The sequence below is a fragment of the Cebus imitator genome, unplaced genomic scaffold (assembly GCF_001604975.1).
Source record: "Cebus imitator isolate Cc_AM_T3 unplaced genomic scaffold, Cebus_imitator-1.0 Scaffold544, whole genome shotgun sequence".
NCBI classification, from domain to species: Eukaryota; Metazoa; Chordata; class Mammalia; order Primates; family Cebidae; genus Cebus; species Cebus imitator.
In genome coordinates this window covers 1,044,313-1,052,381 of record NW_016107859.1, presented here as the reverse complement: position 1 = coordinate 1,052,381, position 8,069 = coordinate 1,044,313, and the positions used below count along the sequence as shown (strand labels likewise).

The window sequence follows — 8,069 nt, the reverse complement described above, 5'->3', positions numbered from 1 at the left end:
AGAGCATAATATTGACTATAGTCAATAACAACTTAATTATGCATGTAAAAATAACTGAAAGAGTGTAACTGAATTGTTTGTAACACAAAGGATAAATGCTTGAGGGGATGGATACCCCATTCTCCATGATATGATTAGTTCATATTGCATGCCTGTGCCAAAACATCTCATGTGCCCCATTAATATGTACACCTACTATGTACCCACAAAATTTAAAAATAAAAAAATTAAAAATTGGTAAATTGTGTAGCATTTCTCCAAAGAAGCAATACAAACTCCAGTAAGTACATGAAATGATTTTCAACACCATTTGTTCTTAAGGAAGTGGACATATAAAACACCATACACTTCAGAAAATTAAAGACATATTTTCAAATGATTGAGGCCAGTTTGAAAAGACTACAGACTGTATAATTCCATTGATATGACACACAGGAAAAGTTAAAACAATAAAGATATTAAACAGGTTAATGGTCAGTAGGTGCTTTTGAAGGAGGAAGGCTGAATATGTAAAGTGCATAGAACTTCTAAAGGGCAGTGAGACTCATCTGAAGGATATGGTAATAGTGGGTATATCATACTGTTTTTGAAGCCCTATAGAACCTTATAACTCAAAGAGTGAACTTAAATGTTTGAAAATTAAAAATCTAGTTCATAGGCTGGGGGATCCCATGGAGAAATGCAGACAAAATAAGATTAATGCATAACAAATGTATAAAATAATCTCACTGAAGGGAGTAGGTGGGGAAAGGAGCTTACCTAAGTAACTTAGGAAATAAGTGGAAATTCTGACTCTAAAAGCCAAAGGAGTGTCCATTAGCACTGTACTTTAGTTGGTAATGTTGTTCACCATAGGGGTATAGATTATTCTGAAGCCACTGCACATGTAAGTTGGAACTCAATTATTAAGTAAAGGAGGCCAAATGTCTCACAGTTAGAACGAGAGGTTACGTAGAAGTAGAGGGAATGGGGAGACTGACTCGTGGTGCTGGATTAGACTCTGGTGGTATTAGAGACATTAGGGGAATTCATATTTAACTTAATAAAGATACACATGAACACATGAGGAAATATTTATAGATACATTTATATGTGTGTGGTAGTATACACAGATATATTTATTTGCTGTGTCAGCTAACAAGGCCCCAAATCAACAGATGCCCCAATGAGTAGATCTGGTACCCAATCTTTATTTCTAATTCAATTTGTAAAGAAACTAGGACTCCTTGAAGAAATCATGGCTACTTGGCTTGGGCATGAAATAAAGGTAATTTGTCCGGATCATCTTGTAGTATCTGAAATAAGAAAATGTGAAACAACACAAACAGCCAAAGAAATAATCTAAATAAGACCACAATGATGTGGGTATTTCAAAATGATACGGAGCCAACTGAGAGACCTCCTAGTGGCCAACACTGAAACAATTTGAGCAATAGAATAAATAACTATAAAAGAGTGTAAATTAAATAGCCATAATTCCATACAATATTTCCAATGATACAAATAAATGACTGGATAAATATGAAATAAATGATGGAAAACAGGCAAATTGCTCCTGTTGAAGAAGTTTTAATGACATTTTCAGATACTCTTTTCATAAGAAGGTGGAGCATGAATACCCTCTATGTATAGTGCTATGTATAGTGACATATTTTCATTTTTTACTTTGATTTTAGGTTCAGGGATACATGTGCAGATGTGCCTTACTATAGGTAATATTTACCTGTAGGTAAACTGCATGTTACCAGGGTTTGGTGTATAGATTATTTTGTCACCCAGGGAATAAACACATGTCCTGATAGGTGGTTTTTTGGTCCTCTCCTGCCCCCCACCCTCCATCCTCAGGTACAGTCCAGTGTCTACTGTCCCCTTCTTTGTGTTCATATGTACTCAAAGTTTAGATGCTGATTATAAGTGAGAACATATGATATTTGCCCTCTCTTACCACTTGTATTCAACAAGTTACTGAAAGTCCCAGGTAGAGCAATTAGGCAAAAGAAAGAAATAAAAGGCATCAAAATAGGAAGAAAGGAAATCAAAATATCCCTGCTTGCAAACAATAAGATTCTATACCTAGCAAACCCCATAGTCTGTGCCCCAAATCTCTTTTATCTGATAAACAACTTCAGCTAAGTTTCAGGATACAAAATCAATGTACAAAATCAGTAGCATTTTTATACACCAATATCATTCAAGCTGAGAGCCAAATCAAGAATGCAATATCATTCACAATAGCCACAAAAAGGATAAAATTCCTAGCAGTACAGGTAACCAAGGTAGTGGAAAATCTCTACAATGGGGATTATTAAGCGAATGCAAAAGTAATTGAGGTTTTTGCGTTGTTGGCATTTGCCATTTGCTGGAATACATTCTTTAATGTAGTTATGTTACATTATTTTAATGCTTTTTTTTGCTAATGACTTCTTACTTGCTGTTTATTTTATGTTTATTTTAAACTATGGAAATGATGTTTTGAATTCTTATTTGAGTTCAAAATGGGTTGTAAAACAGCAGAGACAACTTGCAACATCAACAATGCATTTGGCCCAGAAACTGCTAACAAACGTACAGTGCAGTGTTAGTTCAAGAAGATTTGCAAAGGGGATGAGAGACCTGAAGATGAGGAGTATAGTCTCCAGCTATTGGAAGTTGAGAAGGACCAACTGAGAGCAATCACTGAAGCTGATCCTCTTACAACTAACTACACAAAGTTGCTGAAGGACTCAATGTAGACCATTCTATGGTCATTCAGCATCTGAAGCAAATTGGAAAGATGAAAAAGCTCAATAAGTGGGTGCCTTAGGAACTAAGTGAAAATAAAAAAAAAATTCATCATCTAAAAATGTCATCTTCTCTCATTCTAAGCAACAACAATGAATCATTTCTTGATTGGATTGTGACGTGGGACACAAGTGGATTTTATACAACAACTGACAACTACCAGCTCAGTGGTTAAATGAAGAAGCTCCAAAGTACTTCCCAAAGCCAAACTTGCACCAAAGAAAGTCATAGTCACTGTTTGGTGGTCTGCTGCCGGTCTGATCCACCACAGATTTCTGAATCCTGGCCAGACTATTACATCTGACAAGTATGCTCAGCAAATTGATGAGATGTACTGAAAACTGCAATGCCTGAAGCTGGCATTGGTCAACAGAAAGGGCCCAATTCTTCTCTTTGACAATGCCTGCCTGACTACATATCACATAACCAACGCTTCAAAAGTTGAATGAATTGGGCTACAATGAAGTTTTGCCTCATATGCAATATTCACCTGACCAACCAACTACCACTTCTTCAAGCGTCTCGACAAATTTTTCTTCCACAACCAGCAGGATACAGAGAGTGCTTTCCAATAGTTCATCATATCCTGAAGCATGGCTTTTTATGCTACAGGAATAAAACTTATTTCTCATTCAATAAAAATGTGTTGGCAGGGCATGGTGGCTCATGCCTGTGATCCCAGCACTTTGGGAGGCTGAGGCTGGTGGATCACCTGAGGTCCAGAGTTCAATACTAGCCTGACCAACATGGCAAAACCCCGCCTGTACTAAAAATACAAAAATTAGCTGGGCATGGTGGCACATGCCTGTGATCCCAGCTACGTGGGAGGCTGAGGCAGGAGAATCGCCTGAATTCAGGAGGTGGAGGTTGTAGTGAGCCAAGATTGTGCCACTGTACTCCAGCTTGGGTGACAAAGCAAGACCTTGTCTCAAAAAATAGTGTTGATTGTAATGGTTTCTATTTTGATTAATAAAGCTGTGTTTGAGCCTAGTTATAATGATTTAAAATTCACGGTCTGAAACCACATTTACTTTTGCACCAACCTAATACAAAACACTCCTCAAGAAAGTATAGTGACATGTTCTCAAAAAGTAAACTAGTGAAATGTGAAAAGAGAGTAATTTTACAGTGGAGAAATCTGACAAATCTCTCTTCTTTAGGTGCTCAAATTATTATCAACACAGAAAAGGTGTGTTGATATCTACCTTTGATACGATGTGATAAAAATGACAACTTCCTCCTCCCTCAAATCCATAATCCAGCATAATCATGAGAAAAACATCAGAGAAATTCCAAATCAGGGATGTAATTATTGTGAACATAAGGAAAATGAGCCTAATGGGACATGATATCTGCATATGATGTGGTATCCTAGATGGGATCCTGGAACACAAATATTTGTTAAGTAAAAGAGAAAATCTAAGTAAAATGTGGATGGTAGTGAATGATAATGTCTATTATTGAATTATTAATTGTGACAAATATTCCCCACTGTCAGGGATAAAGAATGCAGTACATAATAATAAGGTGTCACTTGTCCAAGAAGATACAACAATTCTGAACGTGTGTATCTAACAACAGGCATCAAACTGTGATATTGTGCTGGCCTAGAGCCAGAACCTGAGCAAAACTGTTTTTTAAATAAGTTGAAATGGCTGCCCCATTCTCCTCACAATAACTACTGTCCTAGGCCTCTGTAAATAGAACTGCTAGTTTGTTCTGCAAAACTATGTAAAGCTGCTTACCTTTTCTTATCAGTAACTGCTAAAATCTGTGACTTCTATCACCACCCAGACGATGTGTAAACAAATGTATATCTTGACTTCTGTAAACCACTGAAGTAACAGAATGACAAAAGTCCCCTGGCCCTTGGAATGTCCGGAGACCCCCACCCTTGTCTCCACCCAGGAGGTGAATCACAGAATCCCCTAGCCCTTGGAATGTCCGAAACCTTTTCATCCCCATCCCCGCCCCTCACCCCCACTCCGAAGGTGGTTTTTCGGGTATAAAAATCATGGCACCCTCCTTTTGGCACCACAGGTTGGAGAGATGTGAGTCCTCTGTGGTCGCTGGCATAATAAATGACCCTGCAATCTGGCATACTTTTGTCTTGGTGATAACTTTCTACACTCGGTCCAATACAACATTTGGAGTTCCCCAGCGAGATATTCTCTTTTTGTTATCACCAGACAAAAGCCATCTCAGAGTCTCGCCCGGGCGGCCGCTCCCACCTTGGGGGCCTCTGGGGAGGCGCCCCCTGTTCTTTCCCAGGGCCCCAGAGAGCCACCGTGGAGGATAAGCGACCTCTCGGCCGACATTCACCCGAAATTCCTCAGGGTCCTAAAAGAAAAAATCCTCCGGAGGTAAGTCTGGTCTGGGAACTAGTTCAAAGGAAGGGCCTGAGTCGGGGGACTGACGAGTCATTGCAACTCTGACCTGGCAAGCCTCACCGAGACGTCGCTTGAGGCTTCTGGTAGCTGGTGCAGTGGGTACCAGCGTTCACTTCTGGTGGCTGTCATAGTGGGTGGCAGCCCTCTGGTAGCTGGTGCAGAGGGTACCAGCGTTCGCCCCTGGTAGCTGGCATAGTGGGTGGCAGCGTTCGGTTGTTTTCCGTAACCTCTGTGTGAGTGACAGAGTGAGTGTGTATATATGTAGTCCCACGGCTGAAAGGCTACGGGGCTTGTGTGGGCCTTTACCCGCGGTTCCACTGGGGCGTCGTAGGGCATAACGGTGATTCACCTCAGAGCTGTCCTACTTGGACTTCCATCCTGAGGTGACCAGGCCCGGGGATTATACGGGTACACCTTAGCCAAGACGCCCCTAAAAATTCTTCCGAGAAAGTGGCCAGGCAGGCATCTGACTGGTCTCCCATCTGGGGGGCACCCACCCTTTGTCTGTCACTCTTGTATGTGGTCCTGTCTCGTCTGTAAATTTGTCAGTTTTATTAGACTCCTGCTAGCAGACATACACTGGTTCAGGCCATCTTCCCTTGAGGTAGGAGATATCTTACAGTGGTTGATGAACCATTGGATGCAGGGAAATTTTATGATTACACCCCAGAAAAAATTACTCTTTTCTCTTTCTTCCTCATCTTCTTCTTCTTCTATCACTGAGGCCTCACTCTTTCTTCCTTTGCCATGTGGCAGATAGTCTTAACTCTAGTTGTCTTTATTCTCTTCCTTGTTTTGGTCATTGTGGCCTGTAAATTCTCCCAGCCACCTCCACCGGGAAAAGAGTACTTTTGCCCGTGCTGGGTCAGATTCCATGTCAGGGAGGCCGCTGTGCCCTCGACACCTTGGAGGTAGTTTCTTTGGAGCTTGTGTGGAACAAAACCCTAGATCAGAGTTTAAGAGTGCTCTTTCTCAGGCTGGGATGGAAAATAGGTAACTGCCTATTCTGTCAGGAAAGTGTCCAATGTTATGGGCAGTGCCCAACGGTGCATCACAGAAAGGCATATTGGCACTATCCTGGATGTTGGGAGGTAGGATGTCACCACCCCAGTAAAAACTGACTGGCAGCACTTCTGCACACTCTACCGGGTGTGGTGGGTCCAAAACACACATCCGGTAGACCTCTTAGTCCACCTGTTTGTCACTTCCAGACCTTTCCGAAGCAACTGGCCAGTAAAAATGTATAAGGGGGCAGATTATGCCCGGGCAGCGCTAAACCTCCATAGTGCTTATTCTCGCCAGTTGTGGTTTGCGGGGAAAAAAGACCGCCGCCTTACCTTGGCCCCTACCCCCTGTTCCTCTGACTAGGACTAGGGATAAACCCTAAAATCCAGTTGTCTGGTCCTTACAGGACCTGGCTGCAAAGGCCCTGCTAAAACCTGCTTTAAAGAGGGCCAAATTTTAAATTTGAGGCTTTCCAAAATTGGCTTTACTACAGAAAGAGAGGAAAGAGAAAGACAGGAGAGAAAGGAGACAGGAGAGAGAAAGTAGACAGAGGAGAGAGGAAAGAGAAAGAGAGAAGAGAAAGGAGACAGGAGAGAGAAAGTAGATAGAGGAGAGAAGAGAGGAGAGAAAGGAGACAGGAGAGAGAAAGTAGACAGAGGAGAGACGAAAGAGAAAGAGAGAAAGTAGAAAGTAGACAGAGGAGAGAGAGAGAGAAGGGGACCAGAAGCCTCAGGGGCGGAAAACTTGCCGCCAGTAAGTTCAGTTTTAAACTGACACTAAGAGTGTTTTTTTCCTTTCTCTGCCGGCAGTCAGCCCCGCCCAGCTTTGAGGCAGGGCACACTGCCTCAGGGTGCAGCATTTGCATCCAGAATCTGGCTTTAAGAAAAGCTTTCTAACTTTCTGTAACAAAAGTGACTTGTTAGTGCAGTTGTTAAGGTGTGAGGCCTGCAACTGCAAGGTTGTTGGTTCAAATCCTCAGTGAAGCTAATTTTAAATTAGGAAAATCAGTTTTAAATTAGTGAATTCTCTTGAGGAAAATTTGGCATAAAAATAACAAAAAAAAAAACCCACAAATGGGTCGTCTAGCTCCCCACCTTGTAACCCCCTCCAATGCGTGACGGCCAACTTCAAGGTTGGGTTCTCAGGCCAATATGTGAACTTGAATGGCCGTCTTTTGGAATTAGGTGGCCAAATACTGGGACCTATGACCCAAAAAATTATCCAGGCTGTATGGAAAATGGTTGCAAAAACTCCTGGATACCCTGAGCAGTTTCCATACATCGACCAATGGTTGGGTTTAGTCCAATGGCCTCCCCCATGGCTAAAGTGCTGCATAAAACAGGCTAGACTTCAGGTCACGTTAGCCAGCCCAAAAGAAAGTCCTTTCTGAGCCAGCCATTCTCCCCACCCCAGCGGAGGATCAGGAATTACTTCCACCCTACTCAAGGCCCTCTAAACCAGCACCTCAGCACCCCCCTCGACAGTACTATTAACCAAACCTTGTCCCCTCTGCACACCCATAGTGGGGTCCCCACACCAACCGGCAGTCCTCCCTTTCCAAGAGGCACCCCCAACAGAAGACAATCGGGGTCACCCATTCTTTGTTCACATCCCCTTCTTGTCAAGTAACTTATATAACTGGAAGGTGATAGAGATCAAAAAGAGGGCCAAAACACCAAGTGCGGGCACGAGCTTTAAGAGCAAGGGAAAGCTGCTGGGCTAAACCCAAAATTGGCAGCACCCATGGCATGGCAAAGGGGATTTCTATGGCCTGCAAGCCAGCAGAGATGCATCCAGTGTGAGGGGCTGTGCAGGAGGGAAGTGCTGGGGAACTGCTAAGAGTTCCCGGGAGGGGGTTGTACTGGAGAACTGCTAAGACAGCGAGAGGGGGAG

General features: G+C 42.5%; 1 long non-coding RNA gene across 1 annotated transcript in view; it reads right to left on the bottom strand.

The window, feature by feature from the left end:
* Positions 1-554: 554 nt before the first annotated feature.
* Positions 555-8,069, bottom strand: part of LOC108293719 — a 22,045-nt gene continuing 14,530 nt past the window's right edge. The window contains exons 3-4 of the long non-coding RNA XR_005197800.1: positions 2,614-2,755; positions 555-1,295 (exon numbers count right to left, since the gene is read on the bottom strand). This is a non-coding gene — a long non-coding RNA (uncharacterized LOC108293719). The remainder of the gene's footprint in view (positions 1,296-2,613; positions 2,756-8,069) is intronic.